Raw genomic sequence first — 18,589 nt, forward strand, 5'->3', positions numbered from 1 at the left:
CAGTGTATTTCTGACATTCAGGATTCCCCTCGAACAAATGGCCTTAATTTCCTAACCGTAGGGGCTAGAGCGGTCATTCTGACATCGTTTTGTTCAAAAGAGATGGGGGAATCTTCAGGTCTTCATAACTCAGAGATAAAGTATAAATGATTAAAGATATATGACTTGTAACACACTGTAACTGAGTAGAGGCGAAGCAAAAACTGCCTTGACTTGCCCTCAAACAACCTTTGGTAACTCTAAATCTATATGGAGCATCAAAATCATTCTTTCACCGTAAGAAACAGCAGGCTTTGGTGAACAGTGATGGAAATTTTCAGGGCTCTGTTGAAATCCATCAAAAAGATATGACGAGAGAAAAAAGTGCCTCATTTCCAGAGTTTGAAATCTGAAAAAATCTGAACGAGGGACAAATTTCCTACCCTCAAACAAATGTAATTCATGGCCAAACGGTAATAGGTGCGAAAAAAATTCTTGAATTGTGAGCATCAAGAGTGTCTGAAGATATATTGGCACAAGGCTCATGTCTCAACTTTGCTTCGTTAAGGAGATATGACGATTCGAAAATGCCTCTCATTAGAGAATTCCAGTGGTGATTTTGAACAAACTCTCCATTGACTGTCTATGGAGAGTTTTCAGACTTTGTGTTGCTCTGAGGAGATTTGCAAAAAATCTGTAAATCCCACAACAATGATGGTGACGTTTTCTTAAAGCCAGCAAAAATACCTACGTTTTGATGTATAATTTGTGGGGGTTGAGTGGAAATTGAGTGAGTAGCAAGAAGTTGTTCGGACATGAAAAAAAAATTCAGAAAGGACGAGTGTCCACTCTGAGTTAATTGCATAGCAACCATAACAACGCATGTATTTTCTGAAAAATCACAATTTTGCAACTGAAAACTTCAGGGAGGGATAAGATGAAAACGGTAGAATATCTGAAAAAGCTGAATCATACAGGAATAGCCCAATCATTTGAGAACATTTTAAAGTTTGAATGGAGTTTCTAGGTGAAAGTATGAGGAAGTAGTTAAGTTTCAAAAACAAGCAAGTTTTAGCAGAACTGTGGAAGTTTTCCATTCATTTCAATGGGACAAAAAAAAGGAAAAAAGTGTAATATTTTAAAAAGTATAATAGTAATAAACACCAAAAGTCATAGCAGAAAAGAGCAGAAAGAGCAGAATAGTTTAGAGTTTGAACTGAGAAAATCGGCTGAAAACTGAGCAAGTAGTTAAAGTCCAAAAAACGGAAAAAACGGGAGCAACTTGAAGAATAACTAGAAAAATTTGCATTTCCTGCGAAAATGCTGTGTGGATGCCTTAATGCTGAAGATGTCTGCTGAAAAAAAATGTTGCCCTGAGTAGGATCCGAACCCTGCCCTTTTGTTTTCAAGGCGGCTAGTCATCTCACTGAGCCAAACTCATTCGCACAAAGAAGAGGTGGAGAGACTGACAATTCTGTTGAAATGAGCAGAAGCTGCTGAGAATTGTGGTGAGAAGAGGTGAAAAGGCTGAAAACTTTGCAGAAAAGAGGTGAATCAGAAGAATTTCTGCTGAAAAGAGGTAAAGAAGCAGAAAGTTGCGCTGAAAAGAGATGAATCAGCAGACATTCTGCTGAAAAGAGTTTTTTCTGAAAACAGCTGAGATTTGGGTTGAAAAGAGGTGAAAATTCTGAAAATTCTGCTGAAAAGAGTTCAATCAGCAGAATTTCTGCTGAAAAGAATTGAATGAGCAGAATTCTGCTGAAAAAAGGTTTTTGCTGAAAACAGCTGAAAAAGCTGGGATTTGTGCTGAAAAGTGGTGAAAAAATTTAAAATTCTGCTGAAAAGAGTTCAATCAGCAGAATTTCTGCTGAAAAGAGTTCAATCAGCAGAATTCTGCTGAAAAGAGGTTTTTGCTGAAAACAGCTGAAAAAGCTGGGATTAGTGCTGAAAAGTGGTGAAAAAAGTTAAAATTCTACTGAAAAGAGTTCAATCAGCAGAATTTCTGCTGAAAAGAGTTCAATCAGCAGAATTCTGTTGAAAAGAGGTTTTTGCTGAACACAGCTGAAAAAGCTGGGATTTGTGCTGAAAAGGGATGAAAAAATTTAAAATTTTGCTGAAAAGAGTTCAATCAGCAGAATTCTGCTGAAAAGAGGTTTTTGCTGAAAACCGCTGAAAAAGCTTGGATTTGTGCTGAAAAGTGGTGAAAAAAATTTTAAAATTTTTCCTGAAAAGAGTTCAATCAGCAGAATTTCTGCTGAAAAGACTTCAATCAGCAGAATTTCCGCTGAAAAGAGTTCAATCAGCAGAATTCTGCTGAAAAGAGTTCAATCAGCAGAATTTCTGCTGAAAAGAGTTCAATCAGCAGAATTCTGCTGAAAAGAGGTTTTTGCTGAAAACAGCTAAAAAAAAGCTTGGATTTGTGCTGAAAAGTGGTGAAAAAAATTTAAAATTTTGCTGAAAAGAGTTCAATCAGCAGAATTTCTGCTGAAAAGAGTTCAATCAGCAGAATTTCCGCTGAAAAGAGTTCAATCAGCAGAATTCTGCTGAAAAGAGTTCAATCAGCAGAATTTCTGCTGAAAAGAGTTTAATCAGCAGAATTTCTGCTGAAAAGAGTTCAATCAGCAGAATTCTGTTGAAAAGAGGTTTTTGCTGAAAACAGCTGAAAAAGCTGGGATTTGTGCAGAAAAGTGGTGAAAAAATTCAAAGTTCTGCTGAAAAGAGTTCAATCAGCAGAATTTCTGCTGAAAAGAGTTCAATCAGCAGAATTCTGTTGAAAAGAGGTTTTTGCTGAACACAGCTGAAAAAGCTGGGATTTGTGCTGAAAAGGGATGAAAAAATTTTAAATTTTGCTGAAAAGAGTTCAATCAGCAGAATTCTGCTGAAAAGAGGTTTTTGCTGAAAACCGCTGAAAAAGCTTGGATTTGTGCTGAAAAGTGGTGAAAAAAATTTTAAAATTTTTCCTGAAAAGAGTTCAATCAGCAGAATTTCTGCTGAAAAGACTTCAATCAGCAGAATTTCCGCTGAAAAGAGTTCAATCAGCAGAATTCTGCTGAAAAGAGTTCAATCAGCAGAATTTCTGCTGAAAAGAGTTCAATCAGCAGAATTCTGCTGAAAAGAGGTTTTTGCTGAAAACAGCTAAAAAAAAGCTTGGATTTGTGCTGAAAAGTGGTGAAAAAAATTTAAAATTTTGCTGAAAAGAGTTCAATCAGCAGAATTTCTGCTGAAAAGAGTTCAATCAGCAGAATTTCCGCTGAAAAGAGTTCAATCAGCAGAATTCTGCTGAAAAGAGTTCAATCAGCAGAATTTCTGCTGAAAAGAGTTTAATCAGCAGAATTTCTGCTGAAAAGAGTTCAATCAGCAGAATTCTGTTGAAAAGAGGTTTTTGCTGAAAACAGCTGAAAAAGCTGGGATTTGTGCAGAAAAGTGGTGAAAAAATTCAAAGTTCTGCTGAAAAGAGTTCAATCAGCAGAATTTCTGCTGAAAAGAGTTAAAAAAGTTTAACTGTTAACTGAAAGAAATTTAGCCATAAGCGGGATTTGAACCCGGGCCTCCCACTCTGAGAACGGATGCTCATCTCACTGAGCTAAAACACAGGTCAACCCGGTAAGGAAAATCAGTGAGGCCACTGATAATGTGGCAGAAAAGGGCAAAAAATATTGCAAAAAAAATTCAATATCTCAAAAAGTATAGAAGTTATGAGCACCAAAAGTCATAGCCGGCATTAGCAGAAAGAGCAGAATTTTTTAAGATTTGAATGGTGCAAATAGCACAAAAACTGAGGGAGTAGTTAAGCGCCAAAAAGTGTACGGAAGCAACCAGAATAATAAAGTAGGATAATAAAGATTAAAGAGAAACAGGAACTCAATAGTGTGGATGCCCTATGAGGGCATCCACACAATAATAAAGAAAGAATAAAGAGAAACAGGAACTCAATAGTGTGGATGCCCTATGAGGGCATCCACACAATAATAATAATAAAGTATAAAGAATAAAGAGAAACAGGAAAACAATAGTGTGGATGCCTTAAAGCATCCACACAACTAGAAAAATTTGCATTTCCTGCGAAAATGCTGTGTGGATGCCTTAACGCTAAAGATGTCTGCTGAAAAAAGCTGAAAAAGTTGAAAGGTGGTGAGGAGGTGAAAAGGCTGAAAACTTTGCAGAAAAGAGGTGAATAAGCAGAATTTGTGCTGAAAAGAGGTTTTTGCTGAAAACAGCTGAAAAAGCTGGGATTTGTGCTCAAAAGTGGTAAAAAATAAAAATTTTTGAAAAGAGTTCAATCAGCAGAATTTCTGCTGAAAAAAGCTGAATGAGCAGAATTCTGCTAAAAAGAGGTTTTTTGCTGAAAACAGCTAAAAAAGCTGGGATTTGTGCTGATAAGAGGTGAAAAGTCTGAAAACTTTGCAGAAAAGAGGTGAATCAGAAGAATTTCTTCTGAAAAGAGATGAATCAGCAGAATTTCTGCTCAAAAGACTTTTTTCTGAAAACAGCTGAGATTTGTGCTGATAAGAGGTGAAAAGGCTGAAAATTTTGCTGAAAAGAGTTGAATGAGCAGAATTTCTCCAAAAAGGATGGAAAGAAGCAGAAAGTTGCGCTGAAAAGAGATGAATCAGCAGAATTTCTGCTCAAAAGAGTTTTTTCTGAAAACAGCTGAGATTTGTGCTAATAAGAGGTGAAAAGGCCGAAATTTTTGCAGAAGAGGTGAATAACCAGAATTTGCGCATGCAAGCAGGGAACATGTGCGGCAACTGTCACAGGTAGGATTCGAACCTCCGGGTCTCACGGCAGCTGCTCAACCCTCTGAGCCAAATGAGTTCTGGTCACAAGCAAAGATATGACAAGAAGGAAAATGTGCACTGTGGAGCAGAAGCTTAAATTAGCAGAAAAGAGGTGAAGAGGAAGAACTACTTTGTTGTGAAATGAGGTAAAGAGACTGAAATTTGTGCTTAAAACAAGTGAAAAAGCTGAACTCTGAAATTCTTCCGAAAGAGCTGAAGAGGCTGACATTTTTCAGCTACTCATTGAGCCAAACTGGTTCTCACGTAACAGAAAAACGGTGAAAAAGCTTAAAATTCTAATAAAAACAGCAGAAGAGGCTGAGATTTGTGCTGATAAGAGGTGAAAATGCTGAACCAATCAGAGGTACTGCTTCTGTCTGCTTCATCAGGCTGTGTACTTGTATGTATTTCTGCCATGGAGCGTTAACAAGAATCTGAGGTCCATATTAGAAAAGCTGCCAAAATCATAAAACGTTGCAGAATTGTAATAAATTATCAATATGAATTACAGGTCTGTGATAGTGTATCAATTTGTAGTGAAAAAAAATGTTGAACAAGGTGGAATCGAACCCACGATCTTCGGTCTGAAGATCCGTTTCATTACCAATTGCGCCACTGGCAAAGAGAGCGGGCGCATGGAAAATAGGGTGATGAGCAGTCAGAATTAGATCGCGGTGAGAGGCGAAAAACGCCATTTTTTGGAGTTACAAAACGTCGTGTAACTCAAAAACTAGGTGGGATAGAAGCATAATTCTTGCACTGGGTGAATCAGCGGACTTTGGTGTACTTTGACTGCGATTTTCATTGCTCTTTGTACAACCGTCGCGGAGATATGACGAGAGAAGAAACGGCTTCATTTTCGGAGTTTGAAAACTGAGAGGAGGACAGATTTCCACCCCTCAAACAAACGTAATTTATGACTCAACGGTAAGATGACTGTAAAAACTGCTCCGATCGTGAGTGTCAGCAGTGTCTGAAGATGAATTGGCACAAGCCTCATGTCTTAACTTTGTTTTGTTAATGAGATATGACGATTTGAAAATGGCTCTCATTGGAGAGTCCCAGCGCTGATTTTGAACAGACTCCCCATTGACTTTCTATGGAGAGTTTTAAGACTTTGTGTTGCTCTGAGGGGATTTGATAAAAATCTGTAACTTCCACAACAGTGATAGTGACATTTTCTGAAAGCCAGCAAAAATACCTACGTTTTGATGTATAATTTGTGGAGGTTGAGTGAAAATTGAGTGAGTAGCAAGAAGTTGTTCGGACATGAAGAGAAACTTCAGGAAGCACCAGCTCTCACTCGGAGTTAATTGCATAGCAACCATAACAACGCATGTATTTTCTGAAAAATCACAAAGCTGCAACTGAAAACTTAAAGAGGCATTAAATGAAAACGGTAACAGATATGAAAAAGCCGAATCACACAGGAAAAGCCCAATCATTTGAGAACATTTTAAAGTTTGAATGGAGTTCCTAGGTGAAAGTATGAGGAAGTAGTTAAGTTTGAAAAACAAGCAAGTTTTAGCAGACTTGTGGAAGTTTTCCATTCATTTCAATGGGACAAAAAAAAGGAAAAAAGTGTAATATTTTAAAAAGTATAATAGTAATAAACACCAAAAGATATAGCTGGAATTAGCAGAAATAGCAGAACAGTTTAGAGTTTGAACGGAGAAAATCGGCTGAAAACTGAAGGAGTAGTTAAGTGCTGAAAAACGCGAGCAACTTGAAAAAGAATAAAGTTTAAAGAGAAACAGGAACTCAATAGTGTGGATGCCTTTGAGGGCATCCACACAATTTGCATTTCCTGCGAAAATGCAGTGTGGATGCTTTAAAGCTGAAGCTGTCTGCAAAAAGTAGCTGAAAAAGCTGAAAAGTTGCAGAAATTGTAAAAACTTTGCAGAAGCAAAGGAACTTTGCTAAAAAGTAATAACTTAGCAGAACTGCAATATCTTAGAGGAAACATAATACTTGGCAGAAATACAATAGCATAGCAGAACTTTGCAGAAATATTGTAACTTACCAGAAACATGATAACTTCTCAAATATACAAGAATTTAGGAGAAATAGTATAAGATAACAGAAAGAATATATTTAGCCAAAAATACTTAAACATTACAGAAACACTATGATTTAGAAAAACATAGCAGAAATACTGTGATTTACCAGAGACACTGTGATCAACTATGAATATTGTAATTTTAAATTAATACTATGTTTTAGCACAAATACTATAATTTGACAGAAATACTATCATTTGGCAGAAATACTATGTTTCAGCACAAATACTCTGGTTTAGCACAAATATTATAACATAGCAGAAATACAATTATATAGCAGAAACGCTATATTTAGAAAGAAAAATATAATATAGTAGAAATAGTATGATTTAGCAGAAATACTGTAATCAGCACATATACTGTAACATGACAGAAATCCCTCCACTTAGTAGAAATACTATAACATAACACAAATGTTATGATTTGGCACAAAAACCAGGATTTGGCAAAAAAGCTGCTAAAATCATAAAAATTTGCAGAATTATAATAAATGATCAATATTAAAAACTGGTCTGTGATAGTGTATTAACTTATAAGAAAAAATAAATGTTGACCAAGGTGGGATTGAACCCACGACCTTTGGGTTGCAGACCTGTGCCACTACCAACTGCGCCACTGGGGAAGAGAGCAAGCGCCTGGAAAACAGGCTCATGAGCAGTCAGATTTAGATTGCGGAGAGAGGCAAAAATCGCCGTTTTTTGGAGTTACAAAACGTCGTGTAACTCAAAAACTAGGTGAACTAGAAGCATAATTCTTGTACTGGGTGAATCAGTGGACTTTGGTGTACTTTGACTGCGATTTTCATTGCTCTTTGTACATCCGTCACTGAGATATGACGAGAGAAGAAACGGCAGACCTCAGATATGATTGGCTGGCTTACAAGCCATGAAGGCCCCAACATGCAAATTTGAATACCTGAGCCCTCAGATATGATTGGCTAGCTGGGAAGCCGTGCAGGCTCTGATTTGTAAATTTGAATGTCTCAGTCCTCACAGAGGATTGGCTGCCTGGGGACCTGGCAGTAATATATAGAAATAGTATGATTAAGCATAAATACTACATTTAGTAGAAATACTATATTATGCACAAATACTATATTATGCACAAATACTATATTAAGCATGAATACTATAAAAAGCAGAAATACTATAATTTAGCAGAAATACTACATTTAGCAGAAATAGTACAAAAAGCAGAAATACTATAAAAAGCAGAAATACTATATAAAGCACAAATACTATAAAAAGCAGAAATACTATATTAAACACAAATACTATAAAAAGCAGAAATACTGTACTATCATATGGTAGAAAAACTATAATTAAGAAGAAATACTATATTTTGCAGAAATACTATATTAAGCACCAATCCTATTAAAAGTAGAAATACTATATTAATCTCAAATACTATAAAAAGCAGAAATACTATAATTTAGCAGAAATACTATAAAAAGCAGAAATACTATAAAAAGCACAAATACTATAAAAAGCAGAAATAATATACTATGATTTGGTAGAAAAACTATAATTAATCAGAAATACTATATTTTGCAGAAATACTATATTAAGCACAAATCCTATAAAAAGCAGAAATACTATATTAAGCACAAATCCTATTAAAAGCAGAAATACTATATTAAGCTCAAATACTATAAAAAGCAGAAATACTATATTAAGCAGAAATACTATAAAAAGCAGAAATACTATAATTAATCAGAAATACTATATTTTGCAGAAATACTATATTAAGCACAAATCCTATAAAAAGCACAAATACTATAAAAAGCAGAAATAGTATATTAAGCACAAATACTATAAAAAGCAGAAATACTATATTAAGCACAAATCCTATTAAAAGCAGAAATACTATATTAAGCTCAAATACTAAAATTTAGCAGAAACACTATAATTTAGCAGAAATACTATATTAAGCACAAATACTATATTAAGCACAAGTCCTATAAAAAGCAGAAATCCTATAAAATGCACAAATACTATCATTTAGCAGAAATACTATAAAAAGCAGAAATACTATCATTTAGAAATACTATAACACACACAGAAAAAGAGAGAAGCAAGTTTTTAGGTCAGTCAAGCAGCCTGGGAGCTGCTAAATTTGAATCCACCAATCAGAGAGGCTGTGTACTTTTTCCCGCCAAAACAGGTGCAGCCGTTTTTACACACGCAGCAGAGAGACAGGATTTTTGCAGTCTATTTCTCATAGTGAGGACTAAACTCAAACAAATGACCATAATTTCCTAACCGTAGGGGCTAGAACGGTCATTCTTACACTGTTTTGTTCAGAAGAGATGGGGGAATCTTCAAGTGTTGACAATTTATCATTAAAACATGAATTATTAAAGATATTTGACTTGTAATGCACCATAACTGAGTAGAGGCGAAGTAAAAACTGCCTTGACTTGCCCTCAAACAACGCTTTCTAACTCTAAATCTATTTGGAGTATCGATATCATTCTTTCACCGTAAGAGACAGCAGGCTTTGGTGAACAGTCATGGAAATTTTCAGGTCTCTGTGGAAATCCATTAAAAAGATATGACGAGAGAAAAAATTGCCTCATTTCCAGAGTTTGAAATCTGAAGAAATCTGAGCGAAGGATGAATTTCCTACCCTCAAACAAGTCTAACTCATCTCAGAACGGTAATAGGTGAGAAAAAAATTCTTGAATTGTGAGCGTCAAGAGTGTCTGAAGATATACTCGGACAAGCCTTATGTCTTAACTTTGCTTCGTTAAGGAGATATGACGATTCGAATATGCCTCTCATTACAGAAATCAAGCGGTGATTTTGAACAAACTCTCCATTGACTTTCTATGGAGAGTTTTCCGACTTTGTGTTGGTCTGAGGAGATTTGCCAAAATTCTATAAATCCCACAACAATGATGGTGACATTTTCTGAAAGCCAGCAAAAATACCTACCTTTTGATGTATAATTTGTGGAGGTTGAGTGAAGATTGAGCAAGTAGCAAGAAGTTGTTCGGACATGAAGAGAAGACTGCGAAACCTACAGTGTCTCACTTAGAACCAACTGCATAGCAACCATAACAACCCATGTATTTTGTGAAAAATCACAAAGATGAAACTCAAAACTTGAAGAGGGATAAGATGAAAATGGTAACAGATATGAAAAAGCTGAATGATACATGAATAGCCCAATAATTTGTGAACATTTTAAAGTTTGAATGGTTGTTCTAGGTGAAAGTATGAGGAAGTAGTTAAGTTTCAAAAACAAGCAAGTTTTAGCAGAATTTTGGAAGTTTTCCATTCATTTCAATGGGACAAATTAAAGGAAAAAAGCTTAATATTTTAAAAAGTATAATAGCAAAAAATAGCAAAAGTCATAGCTGGAATTAGCAGAAATAGCAGAATAGTTTAAAATTTGAACGGTGAAAATCGGCTGAAAATTGTGGAAGTAGTTAAGTGCCAAAAAATTTACAAAAAGTGGCAACTAGAATAATAATAATAAAGTATAAAGAATAAAGAGAAACAGGAAAACAATAGTGTGGATGCCTTAAAGCATCCACACAATAAAGTATAAAGAATAAAGAGAAACAGGAAAACAATAGTGTGGATGCCTTAAAGCATCCACACAATAATAATAATAAAGTATAAAGAATAAAGAGAAACAGGAACTCAATAGTGTGGATGCCTTAAAGCATCCACACAATAAAGAGAAACAGGAAAACAATAGTGTGGATGCCTTAAAGCATCCACACAATAATAAAGAACTAGAAAAATTTGCATTTCCTGCGAAAATGCTGTGTGGATGCCTTAACGCTGAAGATGTCTGCTGAAAAAAGCTGAAAAAGTTGAAAAATTGCAAAAAGTTGTATGGCGGTGAAGAACTGAAAATTCTGCTGAAAACAGGTGAAGAAGCAGAAAGTTGCGCTGAAAAGAGATGAATCAGCAGAATATCTGCTCAAAAGAGTTTTTTCTGAAAACAGCTGAGATTTGTGCTGAAAAGAGGTGAAAAGGCTGAAAATTTTACAGAAGAGGTGATTGAGCAGAATTTCTGCAGAAAAATTGGAAAGAAGCAGAAAGTTGTGCTGAAAAGAGATGAATCAGCAGAATATCTGCTCAAAAGAGTTTTTTCTGAAAACAGCAGAGATTTGTGCTGATAAGAGGTGAAAAGGCTGAAAATTTTGCTGAAAAGAGTTGAATGAGCAGAATTTCTGCAGAAAAGAGGTTTTTGCTGAAAAAAGCTGAAAAAGCTGGGATTTGTGCAGAAAAGTGGTGAAAAAATTTAAAATTCTGCTGAAAAGAGTTCAATGAGCAGAATTTCTGCTGAAAAGAGTTCAATGAGCAGAATTTCTGCTGAAAAGAGGTGAATGAGCAGAATTCTGCTGAAAAGAGTTTTTTGCTGAAAACAGCTGAAAAAGCTGGGATTTGTGCTGAAAAGTGGTGAAAAAATTCAAAATTCTGCTGAAAAGAGTTCAATGAGCAGAATTTCTGCTGAAAAGAGTTCAATGAGCAGAATTTCTGCTGAAAAGAGGTGAATGAGCAGAATTCTGCTGACAAGAGGTTTTTGCTGAAAACAGCTGAAAAAGCTGGGATTTGTGCTGAAAAGTGGTGAAAAAATTTAAAATTCTGCTGAAAAGAGTTCAATCAGCAGAATTTCTGCTGAAAAGAGTTCAATCAGCAGAATTTCTGCTGAAAAGAGTTAAAAACGTTTAATTGTTAACTGAAAGAAATTTTGCCATAAGCGGGATTTGAACCCGGGCCTCCCAGTCTGAGAACGGATGCTCATCTCACTGAGCTAAAACACAGGTCAACCTGGCAAGGAAAATCAGTGAGGCCACTGATAATGTGGCAGAAAAGGGCAAAAAATATTGCAAAAAAAATTCAATATCTCAAAAAGTATAGAAGTTATGAGCACCAAAAGTCATAGCCGGAATTAGCAGAAAGAGCAGAATTTTTTAAGATTTGAACGGTGCAAATAGCACAAAAACTGAAGGAGTAGTTAAGGTCCAAAAAGTGTACGGAAGCAACTAGAAGAATAACTAGAAAAATTTGCATTTCCTGCGAAAATGCTGTGTGGATGCCTTAACGCTGAAGATGTCTGCTGAAAAAAAGCTGAAAAAGTTGAAAAGTTGCAAAAAGTTGTATGGCGGTGAAGAAACTGAAAATCCTGCTGAAAAAAGGGGAAGAAGCAGAAAGTTGCACTGAAAAGAGATGAATCAGCAGAATTTGTGCTCAAAAGAGTTTTTTCTGAAAACAGCTGAGATTTGTGATGAAAAGAGGTGAGAATTCTGCTGAAAAGAGTTCAATCAGCAGAATTTCTGCTGAGAAGAGTTTTTTCTGAAAACAGCTGAAAAAGCTGGGATTTGTGCTGATAACAGGTGAAAAGTCTGAAAACTTTACAGAAAAGAGGTGAATGAGCAGAATTTCTGCTGAAAAGAGGTTTTTGCTGAAAACAGCTGAAAAAGCTGGGATTTGTGCAGAAAAGTGGTTAAAAATTTTTTCAAATTCTGCTGAAAAGAGATGAATCAGCAGAATTTGTGCTCAAAAGAGTTTTTCTGAAAACAGCTGAGATTTGTGCTGATAAGAAGTTAAAAGGCTGAAAATTTTGCTGAAAAGAGTTGAATGAGCAGAATTTCTGCAGAAAAGATGGAAAGAAGCAGAAAATTGTGCTGAAAAGAGTTCAATCAGCAGAATTCTGCTGAAAAGAGTTCAATCAGCAGAATTTCTGCTGAAAAGAGTTCAATCAGCAGAACTCTGCTGAAAAGAGGTTTTTGCTGAAAACAGCTGAAAAAGCTGGGATTTGTGCAGAAAAGTGGTGAAAAAATTTTAAATTCTGCTGAAAAGAGATGAATCAGCAGAATTTCTGCTCAAAAGAGTTTTTCTGAAAACAGCTGAGATTTATGCTGATAAGAGGTGAAAAGGCTGAAAATTTTGCTAAAAAGAGTTGAATGAGCAGAATTTCTGCAGAAAAGATGGAAAGAAGCAGAAAATTGCGCTGGAAAGAGGTGAATGAGCAGAATTTCTGCTGAAAAGAGTTCAATCAGCAGAATTCTGCTGAAAAGAGGTTTTTGCTGAAAACAGCTGAAAAAGCTGGGATATGTGCTGAAAAGTGGTGAAAAAATTTAAAATTCTGCTGAAAAGAGTTCAATCAGCAGAATTCTGCTGAAAAGAGTTCAATCAGCAGAATTTCTGCTGAAAAGAGTTCAATCAGCAGAATTTCTGCTGAAAAGAGTTCAATCAGCAGAATTTCTGCTGAAAAGAGGTTTTTGCTGAAAACAGCTGAAAAAGCTGGGATTTGTGCTGAAAAGTGGTGAAAAAATTTAAAAATTCTGCTGAAAAGAGTTCAATCAGCAGAATTTCTGCTGAAAAGAGTTCAATCAGCAGAATTTCTGCTGAAAAGAGTTAAAAAAGTTTAATTGTTAACTGAAAGAAATTTTGCCATAAGCGGGATTTGAACCCGGGCCTCCCAGTCTGAGAACGGATGCTTATCTCACTGAGCTAAAACATAGGTCAACCCGGCAAGGAAAATCAGTGAGGCCACTGATAATATGGCAGAAAAGGGCAAAAAATATTGCAAAAAAAATTCAATATCTCAAAAAGTATAGAAGTTATGAGCACCAAAAGTCATAGCCGGCATTAGCAGAAAGAGCAGAATTTTTTAAGATTTGAACGGTGCAAATAGCACAAAAACTGAGGGAGTAGTTAAGGTCCAAAAAGTGTACGGAAGCAACTAGAAGAATAATAAAGAATAAAGAGAAACACGAACTCAATAGTGTGGATGCCCTTTGAGGGCATCCACACAACTAGAAAAATTTGCATTTCCTGCGAAAATGCTGTGTGGATGCCTTAACGCTGAAGATGTCTGCTGAAAAAAGCTTAAAAAGTTGAAAAGTTGCAAATAGTTTTATGGCGGTGAAGAACTGAAAATTCTGCTGAAAACAGGTGAAGAAGCAGAAATTTTTTGCTTAAAAGTGGTGAAAAGCCAAAATTTCTACTGAAAGGGGTAAAGACGGAGAATTTTTTGCTGAAAAGTGGTGAAAAAAAACATTGCCCTGAGTAGGATTCGAAACTGGCTCTTTTAGTCTCAAGGTGGCTATTCAGCTCACTGAGCCAAAGTCATTTTCACAAAGAAGAGGTGGAGAGACTGACAATTCTGATGAAATGAGAAGAAGCTGCTGAGAATTGTGCTGATAGGAGGTGAAAAGGCTGAAAACTTTGCAGAAAAGAGGTGAATCCGAAGAATTTCTGCTGAAAAGAGGTAAAGAAGCAGAAAGTTGCGCTGAAAAGAGATGAATCAGCAGACTTTCTGCTGAAAACAGTTTTTTCTGAAAACAGCTCAGATTTGGGTTGAAAAGAGGTGAAAATTCTGCTGAAAATTCTGCTGAAAAGAGTTCAATCAGCAGAATTTCTGCTGAAAAGAGGTGAATGAGCAGAATTCTGCTGAAAAGAGGTTTTTGCTGAAAACAGCTGAAAAAGCTGGGATTTGTGCTGAAAAGTGGTGAAAAAATTTAAAATTCTGCTGAAAAGAGTTCAATTAGCAGAATTTCTGCTGAAAAGAGTTCAATCAGCAGAATTCTGTTGAAAAGAGGTTTTTGCTGAAAACAGCTGAAAAAGCTGGGATTTCTGCTGAAAAGTGGTGAAAAAATTTAAAATTCTGCTGAAAAGAGGTTTTTGCTGAAAACAGCTGAAAAAGCTGGGATTTGTGCTGAAAAGTGGTGAAAAAATTTAAAATTCTGCTGAAAAGAGTTCAATCAGCAGAATTTCTGCTGAAAAGAGTTCAATCAGCAGAATTCTGCTGAAAAGAGGTTTTTGGTGAAAACAGCTGAAAAAGCTGGGATTTGTGCTGAAAAGTGGTGAAAAAATTTAAAATTCTGCTGAAAAGAGTTCAATCAGCAGAATTTCTGCTGAAAAGAGTTCAATCAGCAGAATTCTGCTGAAAAGAGGTTTTTGCTGAAAACAGCTGAAAAAGCTGGGATTTGTGCTGAAAAGTGGTGAAAAAATTAAAAATTCTGCTGAAAAGAGTTCAATCAGCAGAATTTCTGCTGAAAAGAGGTGAATGAGCAGAATTCTGCTGACAAGAGGTTTTTGCTGAAAACAGCTGAAAAAGCTGGGATTTGTGCTGAAAAGTGGTGAAAAAATTTAAAATTCTGCTGAAAAGAGTTCAATCAGCAGAATTTCTGCTGAAAAGAGTTCAATCAGCAGAATTCTGCTGAAAAGAGGTTTTTGCTGAAAACTGCTGAAAAAGGTGGGATTTGTGGTGAAAAAAATTCAAAATTCTGCTGAAAAGAGTTCAATGAGCAGAATTTCTGCTGAAAAGAGTTCAATAAGCAGAATTCTGTTGAAAACAGCTGAAAAAGCTGGGATTTGTGCTGAAAAGTAGTGAAAAAATTTAAAATTCTGCTGAAAAGAGTTCAATCAGCAGAATTCTGCTGAAAACTGCTGAAAAAGCTGGGATTTGTGCTGAAAAGTGGTGAAAAAATTTAAAATTCTGCTGAAAAGAGTTCAATCAGCAGAATTTCTGCTGAAAAGAGTTCAATCAGCAGAATTCTGCTGAAACGAGTTTTTTGCTGAAAACAGCTGAAAAAGCTGGGATTTGTGCTGAAAAGTGGTGAAAAAATTTAAAATTCTTCTGAAAAGAGATGAATCAGCAGAATTTCTGCTGAAAAGGGTTTTTTGCTGAAAACAGCTTAAAAGGCTGGGATTTGTGCTGAAAAGTGGTGAAAAAATTCAAAATTCTGCTGAAAAGAGTTCAGTGAGCAGAATTTCTGCTGAAAAGAGTTCAATGAGCAGAATTTCTGCTGAAAAGAGTTCAATCAGCAGAATTCTGCTGAAAAGAGGTTTTTGCTGAAAACAGCTGAAAAAGCAGGGATTTGTGCTGAAAAGTGGTGAAAAAATTCAAAATTCTGCTGAAAAGCGTTCAATGAGCAGAATTTCTGCTGAAAAGAGTTCAATGAGCAGAATTTCTGCTGAAAAGAGGTGAATGAGCAGAATTCTGCTGACAAGAGGTTTTTGCTGAAAACAGCTTAAAAGGCTGGGATTTGTGCTGAAAAGTGGTGAAAAAATTCAAAATTCTGCTGAAAAGAGGTGAATGAGCAGAATTCTGATGACAAGAGGTTTTTGCTGAAAACTGCTGAAAAAGGTGGGATTTGTGGTGAAAAAATTCAAAATTCTGCTGAAAAGAGTACAATCAGCAGAATTTCTGCTGAAAAGAGTTCAATCAGCAGAATTCTGCTGAAACGAGTTTTTTGCTGAAAACAGCTGAAAAAGCTGGGATTTGTGCTGAAACGTGGTGAAAAAATTTAAAATTCTTCTGAAAAGAGATGAATCTGCAGAATTTCTGCTGAAAAGGGTTTTTTGCTGAAAACAGCTTAAAAGGCTTGGATTTGTGCTGAAAAGTGGTGAAAAAATTCAAAATTCTGCTGAAAAGAGTTCAGTGAGCAGAATTTCTGCTGAAAAGAGTTCAATGAGCAGAATTTCTGCTGAAAAGAGGTGAATGAGCAGAATTCTGCTGACAAGAGGTTTTTGCTGAAAACAGCTGAAAAAGCTAGGATTTGTGCTGAAAAGTGGTGAAAAAATTCAAAATTCTGCTGAAAAGAGTTCAATGAGCAGAATTTCTGCTGAAAAGAGTTCAATGAGCAGAATTCTGCTGAAAAGAGGTTTTTGCTGAAAACAGCTGAAAAAGCTGGGATTTGTGCTGAAAAGTGGTGAAAAAATGTAAAATTCTGCTGAAAAGAGTTCAATGAGCAGAATTTCTGCTGAAAAGAGTTCAATGAGCAGAATTTCTGCTGAAAAGAGGTGAATGAGCAGAATTTCTGCTGAAAAGAGTTCAATCAGCAGAATTCTGCTGAAAAGAGGTTTTTGCTGAAAACAGCTGAAAAAGCTGGGATTTGTGCTGAAAAGTGGTGAAAAAATTTAAAATTCTGCTGAAAAGAGTCCAATCAGCAGAATTTCTGCTGAAAAGAGTTTAATCAGCAGAATTTCTGCTGAAAAGAGTTAAAAACGTTTAATTGTTAACTGAAAGAAATTTTGCCATAATCGGGATTTGAACCCGGGCCTCCCAGTCTGAGAACGGATGCTCATCTCACTGAGCTAAAACACAGGTCAACCCGGCAAGGAAAATCAGTGAGGCCACTGATAATGTGGCAGAAAAGGGCAAAGAATATTGCAAAAAAAATTCAATATCTCAAAAACTATAGAAGTTATGAGCACCAAAAGTCATAGCCGGCATTAGGGGAAAGAGCAGAATTTTTTAAGATTTGAACGGTGAAAATAGCACAAAAACTGAGGGAGTAGTTAAGCGCCAAAAAGTGTACGGAAGCAACCAGAATAATAAAGTAGGATAAAGAATAAAGAGAAACAGGAACTCAATAGTGTGGATGCCTTTGAGGGCATCCACACAACTAGAAAAATTTGCATTTCCTGCGAAAATGCAGTGTGGATGCTTTAAAGCTGAAGCTGTCTCCAAAAACTAGCTGAAAAAGCTGAAAAGTTGCAGAAATTGTAAAAACTTTGCAGAAGCAAAGCAACTTTGTTAAAAAGTAATAACTTAGCAGAACTGCAATATTTTAGAGGAAACATAATACTTGCAGAAATACAATAGCATAGCAGAACTTGGCAGAAATGATGTAACTTACCAGAAACATGATAACTTCTCAAATATACAAGAATTTAGGAGAAATAGTATAAGATAACAGAAAGAATATATTTAGCCAAAAATACTTAAACATTACGGAAACACTATGATTTAGAAAAACATAGCAGAAATACTGTGATTTACCAGAGACAATGTGATCAACTATGAATATTGTAATTTTAAATTAATACTATGTTTTAGCACAAATACTATCATTTGGCAGAAATACTATGTTTCAGCACAAATACTCTGGTTTAGCACAAATATTATAACATAGCAGAAATACAATTATATAGCAGAAACGCTATATTTAGAAAGAAAAATATAATATAGTAGAAATAGTATGATTTAGCAGAAATACTGTAATCAGCACATATACTGTAACATGACAGAAATCCCTCCACTTAGTAGTAATACTATAACATAACACAAATGTTATGATTTGGCACAAAAACCATGATTTTGCAAAAATACTATGATTTAGTAGAAATACTATGATTGAGCAGAAGTACTAAGATGTAGTAAAAGTACTTTGATTTAACAGAAATACAAATATGGAGGAGTAACACTTTAAAATAGGAGAAATATTGATACACACACACATACACAGAGCCTAAAGGGAACAGTATGTGCCATGGAGTGTTAACAAGAATCTGAGGTCCATATTAGAAAAGCTGGTAAAATGATAAAAGTTTGCAGAATTGTAATAAATGATGAATATGAATTACTGGTCTGTGATAGTGTATTAATTTGTAGGGAAAAAAACAATGACCTTTGGCTTGCAGACCCATGTCACTACCAACTGCGCCACTGGGAAAGAGAGCAAACGCCTGGAAAAACAGGGTGATGAGCAGTCAGAATTAGATCGCGGTGAGAGGCAAAAAACGCAGTTTTTTGGAGTTACAAAACATCGTGTAACTCAAAAACTAGGTGGACTAGAAGCATAATTCTTGTACTGGGTGAATCAGCGGACTTTGGTGTACTTTGACTGCGATTTTCATTGCTCTTTGTACAACCGTCGCGGAGATATGACAAGAGAAGAAACGGCACACCTCAGATATGATTGGCTGGCTGGGAAGCCGTGCAGGCTCTGATTTGTAAATTTGAATGTCTCAGGCCTCACAGAGGATTGGCTGCCTGGGGACCTGGCAGTAATATATA

The sequence above is a fragment of the Neolamprologus brichardi genome, chromosome 12 (assembly GCF_056152115.1).
Source record: "Neolamprologus brichardi isolate AB-2024 chromosome 12, ASM5615211v1, whole genome shotgun sequence".
NCBI lineage: Eukaryota > Metazoa > Chordata > Actinopteri > Cichliformes > Cichlidae > Neolamprologus > Neolamprologus brichardi.